Source organism: Bombus huntii, unplaced genomic scaffold (assembly GCF_024542735.1).
Source record: "Bombus huntii isolate Logan2020A unplaced genomic scaffold, iyBomHunt1.1 ctg00000061.1, whole genome shotgun sequence".
NCBI classification, from domain to species: Eukaryota; Metazoa; Arthropoda; class Insecta; order Hymenoptera; family Apidae; genus Bombus; species Bombus huntii.
Window position 1 is genome coordinate 300,301 of NW_026099322.1, and position 19,814 is coordinate 320,114.

General features: G+C 41.1%; 1 long non-coding RNA gene across 2 annotated transcripts; it reads left to right on the forward strand.

Moving 5' to 3' along the window:
- Positions 1–729: 729 nt before the first annotated feature.
- Positions 730–14,047, forward strand: LOC126876001 (uncharacterized). 2 transcript variants are annotated; one of them, XR_007693859.1, is made up of 4 exons: positions 730–1,102; positions 12,858–13,257; positions 13,377–13,628; positions 13,734–14,047. It is a non-coding gene; the product is annotated as an uncharacterized LOC126876001 (long non-coding RNA). The 2 variants fall into 2 exon arrangements; XR_007693858.1 differs by having other exon boundaries at positions 738–1,102; positions 13,377–14,047.
- The last annotated feature ends 5,767 nt before the right edge of the window (positions 14,048–19,814 follow it).

Genomic DNA, 19,814 nt, shown 5'->3' on the forward strand with positions numbered 1-19,814 from the left:
GACTGAGGAAGCAAGCGGCTATTTTTGGGAATTCACGGCGAATCATCTCCGATCGGGGAACAGCGTTCACGTCCAACGCTTTCCGAGAGTATTGCGAAGGAGAAAACATAAAGCATTCATTAATCACGACGGGGGCGCCGAGGGGGAACGGGCAGGTGGAGAGGATAAACAGGACCCTCATACCATTACTAACTAAACTGACTGCCCCTAAACCCGATGACTGGTATAAGCATGTCGATCAGGTTCAGAAACACCTAAATTCCACCGTAAACAGAAGCACAGGGAAGACTCCTTTCCAGCTACTGGTCGGGGTCGAAATGCAAGTCAGGGAAGAGGCGAAGGTTAGAAAGCTGATCGACGAAGAGTGGGCCTCGAGGTTTGAAGAACAACGTCGCAAGCTACGTGAGGACGCGAAGAGGAAGATCGCCGCAACTCAAGAGGAGAATCGTCGAAGTTACAATAAAAGAAAAAAGAGCGCGAAGCAGTATCGAAGGGGGGACCTTGTCGCCATAAAGAGAACGCAGTTCGGCGCAGGGTTAAAACTCGGGGGCAGATTTTTAGGTCCGTACCGGGTCGCGCGAGCCATGTGAAATGACCGCTACACTGTGGAGAAAGTAGGGGAGCATGAGGGGCCCGCGCACACCTCGACGACTGCAGATTTCATGAAACCCTGGGTCCTGAACGCCGAAGATGACGCATCAGACGATAGCGAGAGCGAGCGCAACATCTGAGGGCAGATGTTATTGCAGGATGGCCGAGTGTAGTATCGTGGACGAAAGGCCTAAGAAATATCGGGCGAACTATGAACAATGTCGCGAGAGCCGAGGCGTCGTCGGGCCCATCAATGTGTCATCGGTCTTTTCAAGTGCATAGTTTCGTGGAAAAGACCTACGTGACCCTGGCCACGAGCGCCTGCAGAACACGTGTGCGGTGGGCCTAGGAAAAAGACAACAGAATGCGGCAACGGCCAGAGCGTTAGTCGAAAAGCAGAGTGCGAGTCGAGGAGCCGAGTGCGAGCTGAGCGGAGACAGAGGTTGCGAGTGGCGTTGCCGAGAGAGTGTGGATTGCGCTGTTTTCTGTGCGTTTGGCGTGAATAGTTCAGGTTGAACAACAATCGTCTTTTTCTGTCTGATTAACATCTCTATTGTCCACTCTTTGTAAACACATTATATCACGATATTACATTAATATTAAAAAAACATACAAATCGGCGTCAAAAGATGTCAATATTTACAATCATAAAAATCGCCACGTTAAATCATCTTTTCATCTACTAATCCCACTCATAACAGCACACTCACCAAACAAACTATCAATGATCGCAAACGAGTCACAATGCCTTTCACATTTTACGTAAGCAAAAAAAGAATACAACGATCGTGATAGAAACTTTACAAGTGTCCCATTTACATATGTGCGTGTCTGTGTCAAGACTGCAATCAGTAAGATTAATCTCGTCTGTCGTCGACATCATGCTTCTCCGCAACCTTACTAGTTGGCACCGAATAATGGTACAATCGTCTCGTAACATGTATGATTGATAACTCGTCACGCTAGAGGGGCATATTCATTACTCGTCGCTTCAGATTGCATCACGTTAATATTAATTAGCGACAGAAACTACGATAAAGGTCGCGAACTCTCGTATGTTGAACCTTAACATTGGGGCAGTGAACGATATTTATGGAGTAGAGATGATATAGCACTGCACGTACGTAGCTGTGCGCATAGCATCGGATTCCATTGACTGTTAAGGGAATTAAAATGAGAAGAGAGAAGAATTTTCCATAACGATGCTACTAAACGGTATCGAGAAGAATCATTTCGTCGATGGTCTACAATAAAAGATTATAATACGTACTTGAGGCGGATAAGTCTCCTACGTGAAAATTACATTGAAGAAGAAGAAGAGAAAGAGAGCGATATAGAACCATGCGTTCCTTCAAGAAAAAAGAAGAAAAAAACCGACTAGATGAAGTAAGTAGTTCGCAAAAATATAACGTATCGTACCTTCGTGACTTTCCATACGAAAGTCGTATTCAGCTCTCCGCGGCTCACCGAATTAAAAAAAAAAATCGTGTTTGTAAGTGTGCTTTAGATACCGAAAAAAACAAGTTTTAAAAATCATGTGACAAGCGCATTTTTAAATCTGAGACGTTATCCTCCTTTGTTCTCCCGCCCCTGCCTTTTCTACGCCCGTCGAGATCGAATTCTCGCGATATTTTGCAATTCGTAGCTGCCTCTTTGGCACGAACAATTAATGTCACGTTTTTAGAGGATTAGACGCTGAAACTATTAAGAGCTGCTCGTCAGAATATTCCTTTTAATCTTTCACACGATGTAAACTTCCGTGGTAATCGACTTTGAAGTTTATTATCTCGTAATCTTTTCATCGAATTTTAATCCTTTTAGGCTTAAATCTGCCGAGTTTCTGAGCACTGCGTACACATGCAAGCAAAATTTCTCTGAGAAGCGGAAAACTTCGAAATTTTTGTATTTATCTATAACGGCATTGTTTTGCATTTGTATTTGTATTTATCTAAATTTCAAGAATGTCTGAAAGTTGCGAAAATTAAGACATCGATATTTTCTTGGTTGCTTGTGGTAGCTGGTATGGCAAAGTAAGTGTACGAAATTTCTGGGATCTATGGGAAAATTCTCGTTTAGCAGTTACGCGTAGGAAAACTTTCAGAAGCAATCGTAATTAATAAATTGACAGTGGAAAAAGTAATTGGCCGATCGCGAATGGTTTTTCCACGCTTATTATAGCTTTAAATCGCGTTACATCTACAATTAGTCTTGAATTGTACCTCCGTAAAAACAAAAACATGTTTCTCCACTGTAACAGCACGAACGACTCCCACGCATACGTCGAATACTCGCTGCGATTCGAATTCCAGGTATTTGCAGCTCGACGATATTTCTCGAAACACTCTGAAATTGGAATATTCTTCGCGCATTTCTAAGATTCTTCAAGAAGAGATTTCAAGCACTTCTAGGGAGAAATTTCTTGGAAGATTATCTCTGTACTCTTTATGAACATAACGTGAACTTGGCATTATAATATACAGCATGTTGAATGCTGAAATTATCGATTTTATATACAGATTGTTACGACCGTTCGCGGAGAGACGTTGTTGGAATAAACTGTGATTTATAACTTGTTATATCGGTGTCTTATTCAATTCAATAACGCACACAAATACAAAGGAAGGGTATTGCAGATTTATGGAGATTATGGAGAAAGATATTAAATTTGTCAATAAATGCTTTGTTACAGTTGGTACGACCGTTCGCGGAGAGATGCGGTCGCGAGGACGCGTCAGCGAGAGGCGTAAATTCTCGCGACGACTATGTTAATCGACGCCGCGAAATAGTCGTTCCCCTGTTTCGGTTAAGACAACAGAGGTGGTTTAATGAATGTAACACTGTATTAACAGGTTAACATAGAGTGATATATTTTACAATAATATGATGAATATGTTACAGAAATTTGACTCGACTTTACGATATCTCTAGATAAATTCGTTTGCTCGTCAGATTTGTCGAAGTGTCACGTTTGACTCGTCAGAAGGAACTGATCCCCTTCGATTATTCCTTTGTCTCATTTGGAAGATGACCCCCACTATGCTCGGGTCACGCCACCGCTCGCGCCTATGATCACGTATGCCTCTTCTTGCGTGAAAAACGTAACGGTCAAAAATCGACGTTTCTAGAGCTCGCTGCTTGGCAACAACTATGCTCTCGTCGATACATTGTATATGATCCGACGGGCAGATAGGGCGATCTGCCTGCGACACTGTAGGGCCGCGAGCGACGGTTAGAAAATACAGCCTGTGGTAAGCCTCGTGGCGTAACACAGATTTTACGTTAATTTTATTCGAAAGATTTAGGTCAAATTTTTCCTTCGAAGAAGATTTTTCTGTCTTCAAAAGCGATTTTCCATCATTAATCGAAATATCATTTTTGCAATGGCTTGCTAGTGGGATTACGTGTTAAAACGTTCAGCTTTAAAGAGGATTATCTCCATCTCGGCGAGACTAGGCTCTCTAAAAATTGATGAATCCTGTACAGACAATATCTATAGTAAGCAACGCGTCGTCAAAACTTCAAAATATTATTACCCCGCTTTTACGTCGCAGATGTCGACAAAAATATTAATGAGATTTCCTAAGATAATCTCATACTTATTTGTATCGTTAATTCAATCGACTAAGGAACAAGTGGTGAAGAACTATTAGCAGAATCCAGGGAAGGTTTTACTGGCAAGTTTTATTACAAAACATCTAAGAACGATTTACATCATAATAAAAATAATCGCGCTATCTCGTCGCGTGACATGCGCACGAGGTCTCTGCGATTGCTAATCGATCTACAAATACTTACACGTACATATGTACAAAACTCGTGGCCACACACCACGTTGTCCATATTATTTTCATCTCGTTAATATATTTTGTATATTTATGATGTTATTATTTTACTAGTATAACGATTATTGCACTATATTCTATAAGATGGAGCTTTTGTACGAACAATTTCAGGAACTTTTATAACAAAGGAAAGTACTAATTTTTAACATTAACTACCCACGACAATTTACGACAATTATTTTAACCTACGTTCTTACTCTAATTTTTATTCGCTCGCCTAATGATTGAATTTTTAATCAATCATTGTTGATGAAAAATTGCGATGATAATTGCATTGCGGATCTTTATGCAAATGCATATTTTCGTGGATACAATAATACAATTGAAAGATTTGATACAATCGAAAGGACTTGGGCAAAAGTATGTTTCTATCCATTAAATATCATCGATAGTGCTGTACTTTTGGATATTTTACAAAATTTTGCGTCATACGCATTCTATAAATTTTCGTATCTTCGAATCACCCATAATTGCGTAAAAATCCGCTGTTTTGTGATAATGAATATTAATGACGGTGGAATTTAAGATTCCTGGATTCAGTAACTTGTCTTACTCTAATACATGTATTGCACGTTTTTGGAAGACTAAAGATTCTTTGCTCGAGATCAACGCGACAAATATTGTACTTCGTGGTGAACGTTTCGCTACAGCTTTTCGACCTCTGTGATCGAGTTTTCGCTTTTCCTCGATTTTATACTCGATCTCCGTAGCATGCTACTCCTTAAAGGTTCACCGCGAAGCGACGCTCTTGTCACGTAAAATAACAAAATAAAAAAAGGAATTTGAGGTAAAAATAAAAAAGAAAACTTTATTTTTTTTCTAACATCAATACACTTTACAATCTACTTCCGAACTCTAGGCGTGACTTTCTAAGACTGACTCTTATGATTTTACTTTCGATCGGATCCGATTACTTTCTTTTGTCATCCCTCAACAACCCCACCGTCCATGCATTTGCTAGGCGTCCGCGATCGTTGCCACGTGCTCTTTCTTCTAGAACCTTCGGTGGAAGGACCGTTGGGATGTTGATGGTTCATTAGGCACTTCAGCGATATACATTGTCGCCGAGTGCCGCCACATCTTTATCTCTATCGTCAGTCCGTCGGATTTGAAGTATGCCGGTCGTGACATTACCCAATAACTGAAAACCCCGAAGCCAACGTCGCCTGTCTACTGTTTATGGCCTGACTTCGTCGCAGTCTTTTGTCTACGCGCTGTCAATGGCTTCAGTGCTTGAGAAAACTAAAAAGACCAGATGTAGAATTTTCTTAGAAGTGGTAACCATTTCAACATTCAGGAAATTTGGCGTTCCACTTTTTTGACAAATAAATTTTTTAACACGCTGTACATAGTAGTAGCAATATGCTTCTGTTCATAAATTTTTAAGGACTAACGAGTGATGGCTAAAATCTTCTGGAAGTTAATCAGAAGTGTGTCCTTGTCAACATATATCAAGGCCCAAGGTATTGGTGCTGGCTTCCCTTTTGTTAGTATTTATTTGACTATGTAATTGTATATATGTACTATTTGATCCGCTTCAATGTGATTTCGGCCTATTTTCAAGAAGGAAAGTGGAAATATAACCCTCCCTCCTTTTTATCGATTTACTTTCGCGTTTCGTCTCAAAATTATGTTAAATTTTGCTTGTTACAGTACCACGCCAAAAGAATTTACTTATAATTCTCAATGAGAGTTGATTGAAAATAGTTCGGTCGAGTAGTAATAACTCCATTTGATTTTAGGATTGAGTTCGACTCTATTTTATTTTGAATTTCTTGAATTTCCTTATAAGATTTCGAGTATGTTGCTGGTCCGTGATTGAATGTTGCTTTTTCACTATGAAGTGATATGTGTCATCAACGGCATCAAAAGACACAATGAGGAACCGAACGCACAAGACAAGATAGATAATTTATTTTCTAACTGTGAGCACAGGAACTACTACATACTTAATCCTTAAAGAACAGGGCACAGTAGATAATTATTATTATTAAATAATTTCCATTGAAGTACTTTTTACTATCAACTCAACATATGTATAAATATATGTATATAAATGAGATGAATACAAATGAATTTTAGAGAATTTTAAAGAATGCTTTGCACTGTTTCGGTAAAGTTATAATTCAGTCCTAAGCGGTACAAAGTAAAGTGTATAATTTATTTATTTTAATTTACAATGAAGAACGCAAGAATGATCATTAGATCGCTTATGCAAATAATAAATTTTCATTATTTTTAAAAATGCAATAATTATTTTAAGTTTAACTGGGAATTGTCAAGATTTATAGCTACTTCGTTTATGATTAATAAATATTGATTGGGTGAAACTATAGAACCGTAACGTCTTTTCCGATTTCAATGACTTTTGAATATGTTGTCAAGTGCATGATTGCGAACAACTACCTTCTTTAACTATCTAAGAAATCTATCTATATCATTACAATGAATTCTGTTTATAAATTACATATCATATATGTAGGGTTTACATTAGAATTAGGGTTAGGGGCTTGAAACGAATCTGCGTTTGGGTTACACGTTGTCGTTATGCAATAGAGAAGACATTGACTAGTGCAAATACGATTATTATAGAACCGGACAAGTAACCGTGGTAGTTAGGTACTCGAGAAACTAATGACAATGATCCTAGGTTCAATAACGAATCCGCGGCCGACGGGATGATAGATGAACGTACTCACAAAATCTAAGTCGGACGCGTAATATTCACTGGTCGTAAAGAGTTACTCCTTTCATCAGTGAGATCGCGAGCGAGAGAATGCCTTTCTCGTCCCGATGATGCCACAGAGGAAAACTATAATGGGGTGTGTCTAAGGACACGAGATCATCGGATTCGTCGAGAAAAGCCTTCGTTCAGAAAGTAAGGGAAATTGGCGTTGCTGCTAATTGGTCAATCTCCATATCGGTGGTTAGAAAAAGATGCTAGCCGCCCTCGAGGGAAAGTTGCTAGTGGGAGACGCCGCTCGTTGAAAAATATGTTTCCCCTATCTTCCCGTAGTTGGGACAAAGACTGTTTGTCTGTTTGAAGGACTTTAGTTAACTAAACCTTAAGATTTATAACGGGCCCTCGGGCTAGCCGAACATGTACTGCGGAGACGCATCGACATCTGGCAATCATCTTACTCGAAGAATAGGGTCTGCGTGTGGCGAGCCACGGGACAGAAACCGTTGGAATGTTTATTGTCGCGTGTCGCCACGAATATTTCTTTTAAGGAGAGCTATAGAATTACTCGATACCTGTTGTTAGGCAAAGCGTTCATCCCTTGACCGCGGCTACGTTGGGCGACAGACTGTCACCTCGAGCCAAAGCTCACCGTCACTAATCTCGAACAATTACAATCGGATTGAATAACTACAATAGTTTAGTTACAGTTATAGTAGACTTTAGATTGCAATGTTGCGGGGCTATCCAAAGGTTCCGGTGTCCTTTCATCTCCGACATATAGATATGCATGTATATGTGACGAAATATACTAAAGCAATATTGACCCTTTGTCGCTGAAAGTATCAAACTACAAAACTTCCTTTCAAATTTTCAGAATAAGGAAATCAGGATCATGATAAATAATTGGAACATAATTAAAAATAATATATCTTCTCTATAAGATAATGAATACATTGGTTCATTTAATTTTTATGGATATTCAAACGCTTCTGTGAAATAAAACGTCAAGATTATAGAGTATAAAATTTATAGCTATGAAATGACTAAAACTCTGATGTATTATTAAAAATATACGTTTGGTTGTATGTAGTGATACATACAAAGATTACATGTACAAACCCATAATTAACACAATGCTACCGCAACCATTCTGCAATCTACCTTGCCCAAAACACTCTTCCAGTCACCTCCAAACTCAGTTCGCTGTGGAGTGCCGAAGCGTGCAGACGTGTCTTTAGTGCCCAGCGTAGTCCGAAAACAACACGTGTCGCCCAACCGTCGAAAGAGAACACAGCCAAGTGTCCCTTACCCTTTAGGGAGAAGAAAATCCCACGCACCTAACCCCAACCCGAATACTAGCCTCATAGCCTCACGACTAGTTGTTCATTCCGAATTAACTAGCTCGATGATGGCCCAGCAGTCGCGACCAGGCTCTCCGGAGCAGACTCGCAGCTACCCCGCGCTACCTCCCCCGTGGCAGAAGTGTAGCAGAACTCTCCGCACTAACGACGCTAATACTACAAAGAAAAGGAAAATAGAAACAACAACGCAAATAAACACTCACAACAGGTTCGCCGTATTGGAATCCTCAAACGACGCCATGGAAATCGTAGAACCGCCACCAAACCAACACTCACAGAGAATCCCCCCTCCCCCACCAATATTTGTGGACGACGTCATCGACATACAGACAATGATCAAGTCCCTAGAGAGAGATATCTGCAAGGAGGAATATAACCTTAAGATAAGTAACAATAAAGTAAAAATACTGCCGACGAACCCAGAAGCTTACAGAAAACTCACCAAGACACTCAGGACCCTGAACGCCAACTTCCACACCTACCAACTCAAACAGGAAAGGCCTTTCCGGGTGGTCCTACGAAACATACACCACTCAGCAGACATAGACGAACTCAAATACGAACTCTCAAAACTCGGCCACGAAGTCATCGACGTAAGTAATATAAGGCATAGAGTCTCGAAAGACCCGTTATCCTTATTCTTCCTAGACATTAAACAAAAGCCGAACAATAAAGAAATCTATAACATCAGTCGCCTAATGAACGCGATAGTAAAGATCGAACCACCGCTCGTGAAAAAAGAAATAGTGCAATGCAAAAGGTGCCAAAGGTAAGGTCATATGCAGAAATACTGCAACCATACTTTCCGCTGCGTTAAATGCGCAGGCACTCACTCCATTGACCAGTGCGCCAAATCACCGGAAACCCCAGCGAAATGCATCCACTGCCAAGGGGACCACCCTGCCAACTACAAAGGCTGCCCAGCATATAAAACACTATACACGAACAGGTACCCTAAGCTCAGAGCAAAAGAGGTATCCAACCAAACACCCAGCCCGCCGAAATTCACGACTACCCCAACCCCCTCAACCAACCAAACACCCAGTCCTACCAAATTCATCTCCACCTCAACCTCCTATGCCCAAGCAGTACAAGGCATCCAAAATAACCCGAACAGCCAAAGGAATCTTCCCCAAAACAGTGTCCCCAACTCACCTAACACAGACAACTCCCCAAGGCTTGAAAAGCTAATAGAGAAACAATCGGAGCAAATAAATCACTTGCTATCGCTACTAACACTCATCGTGGAAAAATTAGCACGCCCCGACTCAAAATAAAACCAAGGCGCATAGCACTCTGGAACGCCAACGGTCTAGCGCAACACAAACTTGAACTAGAACTCTTCTTAAAACACCAGCAAATCGACGTAATGCTCGTATCGGAAACCCACTTCACCGACAAGAGCTACCTGAAAATAAATGGTTACAAATTCTACCATACCCAACACCCCAGCGGAAAGGCCCACGGTGGCACCGGAATAATAATCAAAGCAAGTATTAAGCACTACGAACTTCTATCATTCCAGAAAGACTACCTCCAAGCAACAAACGTAGCAATAGAAGACTGTCATGGCTCAATCACCACCTCAGCGGTATACTGCCCTCCCAGACACTCCATCGCCAAAGAAGACTTTGATAACTTCCTGGACACCCTGGGCAATAGATTCATAGTTGGAGGAGACTATAACGCCAAGCACATCCAATGGGGCTGCAGACTGGTTACAGAAAGAGGCAAAAACCTCTTAAACAGCATAATAAACAACAACCTCAACTACCTCACCACATACGAACCCACATACTGGCCCACTGACACCAACAAAATACCCGACCTTCTCGACTTCTTCATAACTAAAAATATCCCATCAAGACACGTCCAGATCAACTCCTCGGCCGATCTCTCCTCTGATCATTCTCCCGTGATAGCAACAGTCAGTTCAACAATCATCGAGAGTACACCTAATGGCTCCATTCACAACCAACACACCAACTGGCAGCTCTTCAGAGAAGTCTTTACACACTCAACCTCAGCCTTCACCCCACTAAAAACAAAGGAAGATATCGAAGCAGCCACGGAATACTTAAACACGAGCATAATAAACGCAATCCGCCTCTCCACACCGACAAAGCCAACTAACAGCAAACAAGAATATCCACAATACATACTAAAAAAAATAGCAGAAAAACGTAGACTAAGAAGAGTATGGCAGACCCACAGAACACCGGAGGACAAACGCAAACTTAACAACGCAACTAGAAAACTATCCAGAACCTTAACAAACTATAAAAACGACTGTTTCCATAAATACCTCGCCAGCTTATCCCCCACAGCCGACGCCAACTACTCACTATGGAAGGCCTCCAGGAAACTCACACGCCCCCCACAAATAATCCCACCTATCCGCCGTCCGCAAGGTGGATGGGCGCGGAGCCCTATAGAAAAAGCCGACCTGTTTGCAAAACACTTGTCAAAAGTATTCAAACCCCATTCCCCCCAAGCCGCCGCGGACGTTACTGAATACCTACACACCCCCTTCCAAATGTCCCCTCCTATCGAACCCTTCTCCTCTGCTGAGACTATAGAAACAATCAGTCGCCTAAACCCCAAGAAAGCAGCAGGACACGACCTAATAGGCAATAGAGCAATCAAGGAACTTCCCACAAAAGGGATAGCACTCATCACATCGATTTTTAATGCTATCCTTCGCCTGGAACACTATCCTAAGGCTTGGAAAATCTCATTGATTACCCTCATCCCTAAACCCGGTAAACCGATACACGAAACCTGCTCCTATCGCCCAATCAGTCTTTTACCTACCCTGTCCAAACTATTCGAGAAGATGCTCACGAACCGACTCCTTCCAATCCTAGAGAACTTGAAAACACTCCCAGATCACCAATTCGGCTTCCGAAAACATCATTCTACAGTAGAGCAAATCCACCGCTTAACTCATACGATCAGCCAAACACTCGAAAAGAAAAAATATTGCTCAGCGGTTTTCCTAGACATCCAACAGGCATTCGACAAAGTATGGCATGAAGGGCTACTATACAAGCTTAAAAAGATCCTACCTCACCCCTACTACTCCATCCTAAAATCTTATCTAACCAATAGACAATTCATGGTTAAATGCCTAGACGCCACTTCCGCAACATTCCCAATAGAAGCCGGCATACCCCAAAGTAGTGTCCTCGGACCCCTACTGTACTCCATCTACACTGCCGACCTACCTATATCAAACGATATAACAATAGCGATATTTGCAGACGACACAGCGCTATTAGCTACCCACGCAGACCCGGTAATAGCCTCATCCACTCTCCAGCGAAGTCTCGACTCCATGGAAAAGTGGTTTCACAAATGGGGCTTCAAAGTCAACGAAAAGAAATCCTCACATGTAACCATCACGCTTCGAAAACAAACCTGCCCCCAGGTCACCATCAACAATGCAACAGCTCCTAGCAGGGACACAGTCCGATACCTGGGCATGACCCTGGACAGGAGACTAACGTGGAAGACACACATCTCAGATAAAACGAAGCAACTAAAGGACAAACTAAAAAAACTCTATTGGCTCACGGGCCGACGCTCCAAACTAAACATACAGAATAAAATTACCCTCTACAAGACCGTAATAAAACCTGTCTGGACCTACGGAATCCAACTATAGGGAACAGCAAGTAACTCCAACATCGAAATACTACGACGATTCCAATCGAAAACGCTAAGAGCCTTAATAGACGCACCTTGGTATGTTACCAACGAAACCATCCATCGCGACCTCAAGATACCTACAGTCAAAGAGGAAATAGCAAAATATAGCGACAGATATAGCAAAAGAGTCAAGAAACACCGAAACCCCCTAATCACTGGACTACTCGATACGATGGACCAGATTCGCAGGCTGAAGAGGCACTACCCGCTAGACCTAAACGTTAGATTCATTTAATTATCCAAATTAAGCATATGCACTTACTTATAATACTTATAAATTATACCTATCTATAATAAGTATTAACTTATTGTAAATAAACAGCCATGTCACTGCGCCACGCCAGAAAAATTACTGAAAATTCTCAACGCGAGAATTGATTGTAATTTCAACAAATAAATAAAAAACAAAACCTCCAAACTCTTCAATTCTCTCCACCTAACCACCCACAAATCATTCACAAACATGCAATTCTCGACAAAAGAAGAACTTATCGTCAGTTGTCCTTAACATCTCGTTCATTCATTTGGTCCCTATCCCCCTATTTCCTCCCACTGCGATGATCGCACTACATTTTTCCACGTCTCTATTCTATTCTCTGGATGATCTGAATTCTCGAGCAGTCGAGTGACGATTGATCTGTACAATTGATCGATTTCTTTTTACTACAGACATGCAAGAAATTCCGTGTTGGAGAGCGATGTTGCGAGTTCGAGTGCCTGGACCATCTGAAGACCGGAACTGGTATAGTTTATGTCGTTGATGATAATAATTCCTCCACGACTCAGCAACAAGAGCTACTCTGGGTGATGAGCTTAATGGTGCTGTTGCGGCTATTTTAATTTTTCAACAAGGATCCAAATGGCGCCGTTGACGAAATTCTTTCATTATAAACGTCAACGATCAACATCAGCCATCAGGGAACGAAGAAGGTACGCTGTAACGTGTCTGAGTAATTATACCTCGAGGAGTACATACAGTTATGTAATGAAGATTCGTATGTGAGTGTTTGTTTTCTTATTTCTTTTCCCTTTGTTTCATTTGAATGGATTTTTGTACTCAAAGAGCGAGGTAAGATTACGTCAGATACGTTTTTACATATGCTAAAAAAATGGAAAATGATGATGATGAATCAATGACACGTAGAAAATTATAATCTATTGTATTGCTGTTATCTAATGGTGTTGTAGTTGACTGTATGGTGGATGTATCTAATGGTGTTGTAGTTGACTGTATGTTGTTCAATATTGCTATGAAACTCTTCTGATTCATTGTCACTTATACGAAGGATGGAAGTATACGAAATTGATAAAATTATTAATAATATTTACGAAGAGAAAGTAAACTGTTGGATATATGACAAAATAATTCTATTTTAAATAAGAGACTGGTCAGAGTGGTTATTTTGTTTACAAAATCAAACGAATTTAATGAATGTAATGGTAAGGAAGTAACTATAAGTGGCTGTTAAACTATTTTTATGCTTGAAAAGTAATTCGCAAAGTAATGTAAAGCAGTACTACTGAGTTGTACATAACCTCTTTCAGAATTTGTTCTTAACCTCTTGCTTCATAACTTCCTTAATTATACTCTTCAAACTTATTGACTACTTCGATGTTGTTACGAACAGAAACTGATAAAATATTAATCTTAAATATAGATTGAAATGAAAGCTTGTCAGGTAAATATATATATATATATATATATATGTGTACTACTTACTCAAACTATGGATCACATAACCTATACAAAAAAAAAAAAAAAAATTATTGTACACTATAAAGCAAGAGGTTAAATCTTTAATCTGTTAAGAATTAAATTTTTTATTGTAACTGCGAAAATTATAAAAGTACCAAGCGAAGCAAGTACGGAATATATGCGGAATATGAATCGCTCAACGAACCAAAGAGCGGCTCAGTGACAAAATTAGTAAAGTAAAGACCACAAATATTACAACATTATATTCTACCACAAAATAATTCTCTATACAAAAAAGGTACACAACGAATCGATTTTTCACAACGATAAGAGTCAACAGAACCAATCAAGACCAGGCGAGACTCTCATAAGACAACGATATCAGAGGAATCAAATCAGCGACTTCAATCTATGTTACAGAGTATAGTTATCAAGAAAAATTGCTCTTTTCATGAAAAGTATGGTAATGATACTCTTATAATACATTGTATATCTGGCAGTCGGGTGTGCCCGTGGCCATCGGAAATGTAAAGACGACGCTTTTAGAAAGTGATAGCGCCATCGCGTTTTAAAAACGCGTTAGAAGAAGGACGGTTTCGCTATCCAAGGCGAATCGAAAAGTGTGCGTGTTGCGAGAATCAGAGTTGATCGAGACGTCGAAGCATAGAATCGTTAGAATTGAGTTGCGAGTGTTGTCGAGTGTTAGAGTTGCTAGTGAGAGAGAGAGAGAGAGAGAGAGAGAGAGAGAGAGAGAGTTACCAAATAGTTGTCAAGTTATTTGTTGTAAATACGAGCGTTGCATTTAGTTTTCCTGTTAATCAAACATCGTTTCTCTGTCTAACTAATATCTGTATTTTCAATCCATTATTAATATATTCCGATATTACAAGTGGGGGCTCGTCCGGGATTGAATAAGACAGAGAAACGATACGATTTAACGGAGCTATTTCTGCGGGAGTAGAAAAGAATAGAATAAAATGGCAAACGTTGAAGACGAACGATTGTCGGATGAAGAGGATTTGACGCTGGAGGAGCTGAGGAGTAAGCTCGCACAGATGAATCTGCCTATATCCGGTGCGAGATCAGTGCTGGTTGCCAGGTTGAACAGAGCGTGCAAACCTGGTCGATCTACTCCTAAGGATTCGAAGCGTGGCGAAGAACCAACAAACCAGCGAGATCTAAGAAGCAAGCAGTCGAGCCTAACGCAGTCAAGAGGGAGAGGAAGACCTCGAGAAGCTGAGGACGAAAGAGCTGAGAGCGCGTCTCGTTAGCTTGGGGTTGAAGGTAACGGGAAGAAAATTCGAACTACGCGCGCGGCTACAGGCGGCCCTAGAAGGAGACGATGTATCGTCGGAAGAAGAGAGCTCCGACGAAAGTGAAGGCGAGGACGATAAACAAGGCGCGCGAGAATACAGGAGAGGCACGCGAGCGGTGTATCAGGACCGCGATGAGTATCAGCAGAAGGTATGCGTCGGTTCGATGTTGAGTCTTAAAGACGTGGAAGACTCATTAGAGAAATTCAGCGGGGATGATCTGCTGAGTGTAAATCAGTGGGTGGAAGACTTCGAGGAAATGGCAGAAGTGTGGGGTTGGTCAGACGCCCACATGGTGGCCTATGCTAAGAAATTACTCGCAGGCTCCGCTCAGGCCTTCGTACGACAAGAGCGATGCGCGAAGTTCTGGGCAAAGCTAAAAAAGGCGTTGAGGAATGAGTTTGAAAATGTAGTAAGAGACCAACAGATACATGGCGAGTTATCCCATAGAAAGAAGAAAGCAGATGAGAGTCTGCAACAATATATGTATCACATGTGCGGGATTGCAAAACAAGGAAAGATTGATACGCAATCCTTGATAGACTACATTATTCAAGGCATTCCCGACGAGGTCGCGAACAAGACTGTGCTATACGGAGCCAGGAATATCGAGCAATTAAAAGAGCGTTTCAGGCGCTACGAAGCGATAAGAAGAGATATGGAGATGAGGACGAAATTTGAGGAGCCGAAGAGTAGCAGGGTAAAGCCGGTGGCGAAGCTGTCCGAAACCGAGAGGAACAAGGAACCCGGTCGATCTGGAGATGCGAGGAAGGCGCGATGCTACAATTGCGGTGATGCGGAGCACGTGTGTGCGGAGTGTCCGAGCAAGTCGAGAGGACCTAAATGCTTCAAATGTAGGGAGTACGGACACATCGCATCAAGTTGCGACAATTTGGGTGAGCCTTCAAAAAAAGTTTATAGCGTGTTTCGGTCGTTACAAACAAGGCGTGGTAAGGATGTTAAGATGGAAAATTTCGAATTGAGCGCGTTGATAGACACCGGTAGTGAGCTGACTCTAATGCGAGCAGATCAGCATGTGAAAATCGGAGCGCCCAGATTAAGTCGGGAAATCGTTGGATTTCGCGGTGTCGGTTCCGGAAGGAATTTTACGCTCGGGAAATTTTCGACGAACATTATTATAGACAATGAGTCGTACTGTATAACCATACACGTAGTTCCAGACACAGTGATGCAACATTCGCTTATTATTGGCGCAGACTTTTTGGACACTGTTGAAATAAGTATAAAAGGGGGAGAATCTTTTATTAGTAGAATAAAGGACGAAAATCCCGATGAGTGTCCGGAAGTCCTCAAGATAGATGTAGAGACACAGGCGAGTGAGATAGATTTGTCGCACGTTAAGGACATGCAACATAGGCTAAAAAGAGATTTGAAGAGAACCAAAGCATTGCTAAGAGACGCTCAAACGATGCTGGAGAGATCGAAAGGTGACTCGACGGGTAAAGCAGCTTTACGACAGCTGAAGAACCAGTTAGAAGATGCAGAATGCGCTAGAGCAGTTGCAGTTAAAGCGAAACAGGCACTGGAGCAAGAACTGAATGAGACGCAGGCTTCGTTGCAGGAAGTACTGCGGCAACGTTCCGAAGCAGAAGATCGTGTTAATGTAGCTAGTCGCGAACGAACTGAGCTACTGTCGCAATTGGAAGAAAATAAAGAAGAGTTAGCAGAAGTTTTGAAGAAGTATCGGGCAGCTGTGCAGCAAGTGTCGGAGGAACGGAGAATAGTGGCAAGACACGTGGTGATTGGTAAAGTGGACCACGAGATGGTGTCCTCGTCGGATTCTTGCGGCCAGCAGGAGGACTTAGCGAACATCACGAGGAGGAAGAATCTGGCTAAACAACAGCAACAGGATGTTGTTGATGATATTTGCGAATTTACTGAGAAGGATAGCGTTGCGGGTGTGAGGGTTGTTTCAAGTTTTCGGATAGACTCGAAGAGAGTGAATGCAAGGCGAACGAAAAGACAAGGGAAGTCGCACGTGCGGAATCCCTCCAATAATATCGATACGAAGATTCGATATACAGAGGATGTGGATGACGAGGACGACGATGGGATTGTCGAGGACACGATGAACGTGAAGACCTTCGAAAAAGAAGAGATCATAGTCTCGGTAGATGGTAAGTTGTTAACGTCTTCCATGTACGAACCGAGCCTACGAAAATGTCACGATGCTGCCACGACGATCAAAGCCCCTGACAAGAGTGAAATGGGTAAACAAACAACGGAGAGGAAGATAGAGGAAGAGCGAAAGAGGAGCAGTAGCATCGAGGACGACCAGGCCGCGGTGTTCCAAGAGGAACGAGATCAGCTGCGTGCGGACGCAAAGAGACGGATTGAGGAGATCCAAATCCGAAACAAGCGGGCGTATAACAGGAGACGCAAGAAGGCGACAGCATACAGGACGGGAGATCTAGTGGCAATCGAGAGGATGCAGAGGGGTCCCGGGCTAAAGCTGCATCCGAAGTTTCTTGGACCGTATCGGGTGATAAAAGTCCTGCAAAATGACCGATGCATAGTGCAGCGAGAGGGGGAGCACGAAGGGCCACGTACAACTTCCACGGCAGCCGATCACATGAAATGGTGGAATGCTGACGATAGTGATGTAAGTGCGAGCGGCGATGATGAGCACATCTGAGGGCAGATGTGATTGTCAGGAAAGGCCGATTGTAATATCGTAGAATAGCTTTGATTGGAGATCGGCTGAAAATAGAAAACCCGTGTACGTCGTGTTTCTGTGGTTCGTCTACATTTAAGAGTGCCTACGTGACTAAAGGCACGTAGTTGGTAGTTCTTACATAGGTATGAGGGAAACAATAGACAACGTTAGAAGAAGGACGGTTTCGCTATCCAAGGCGAATCGAAAAGTGTGCGTGTTGCGAGAATCAGAGTTGATCGAGACGTCGAAGCATAGAGTCGTTAGAATTGAGTTGCGAGTGTTGTCGAGTGTTAGAGTTGCTAGTGAGAGAGAGAGAGAGAGAGAGAGAGAGAGAGAGAGAGAGAGAGAGTTACCAAATAGTTGTCAAGTTATTTGTTGTAAATACGAGCGTTGCATTTAGTTTTCCTGTTAATCAAACATCGTTTCTCTGTCTAACTAATATCTGTATTTTCAATCCATTATTAATAAATTATAATTAATCGAACAAAATTACACCTTTAATATATTCCGATATTACATTACCGTGATGTAATATTTATCATGCTTATTTTGTACGTAAAACGAATCGTTGGAATATTCCCGAAGCTAACGAAGCATTTCCCAAAAGTTAAACCGAAGAAATTAACGCGAATAGTTAAGTGAAATTTTTCCATTAACTTGCTGACCAACCGGCAAATAAAAAATCATAAAAATTGTTTCAATGTGTTGAGGTCACGCATAACTTCTTTTTTCATTGACGATTACCAAACAGGTAAAATTTCGAAATTGTACGAAGGCCACGTGACCAGATCGTATTGGAATTTGAAGTGCATGGAAAAAGACAACTCGAAGTACAAACCTTGAGCTGTACTACTCGAAGTACAAACGTGAACTAATGGATGCAGAAAAGCAATTAACGCCAAACATCCGAACAGCATCTTGGAGCCCGTCATTGTTCTGAAATAAAAGAAGTGACGAATTAAAAAGACGCAGGACTAATAATAATAAAGGAAACTTAGTTCGTATTATAAATTGAATTTACATCAGAAAAGAAGCACGATCAAGCGAAACAGATCGTAGAAATGACAAATATCATCGATATACGTTTCAGTGTAATTTCACTTTTGAAAATTATTTAGTTTAATACGATCGTATTCATCGCTCTGAAACTTTCATTGTGCTGCAATTTGTGCTGCGTCTTTTTAATTTCTCTATCTTTCTGTGTTTTCGGAAAAATTACTTGAAAGATTAAGAATTGCTTGCCTTATTTTATTTTCGATTAGTTAGGATTTGATTATTCCTAAGGTTTATTAGGTTTATTATTTATAACAGGTTTTATCACTTGTTTATTATTTAGGAGTTTGTTATTTTAGGATTAGTACCTTTTAGGATTTCTTATCCTTCGAGTTTCTGTTTCAGATATCTAGGTCTATTTCAAGATGTTTTATTACATTAGGATTATTTATTCGATTAAGATAATTTAAGAGTTTCACAATGTACAAAGAAATAATCGCGTGAAATTTAGATTTATGCTTTAAACGTATTAAACACGCGGTAATTTCAATGTCTGTAGCCTCGAACGTGTTCTGATTAGTTGTGTCATTGTCTGTGACATTGAAATCACAAAAATCCATTGCAAGTGTGCTGTCATGCAATGTGGATGTAATTGGGTTTTTTGGGGTTAGGTTGGGGTTAGGTTGTATCATCTGATTTGTACAATACTATTTTAACGCAAGGACAGGAAAGTTATTATATATTTCCCGTCCATTATTTGAATCGTTGTGAAGTGTAACGAATTATATTCGATTCGAGGAGATGTTAATGAATTACCCATTTCATATGTAATTACATGGAAATAAAAATCATTGCAAAAATAATTGATCTAATGACAACGGAATTTCCAATATTTTTTTGTTTCGTCACGTCTTTTTCATAATATATCTTTTATAGGTACGTGATTT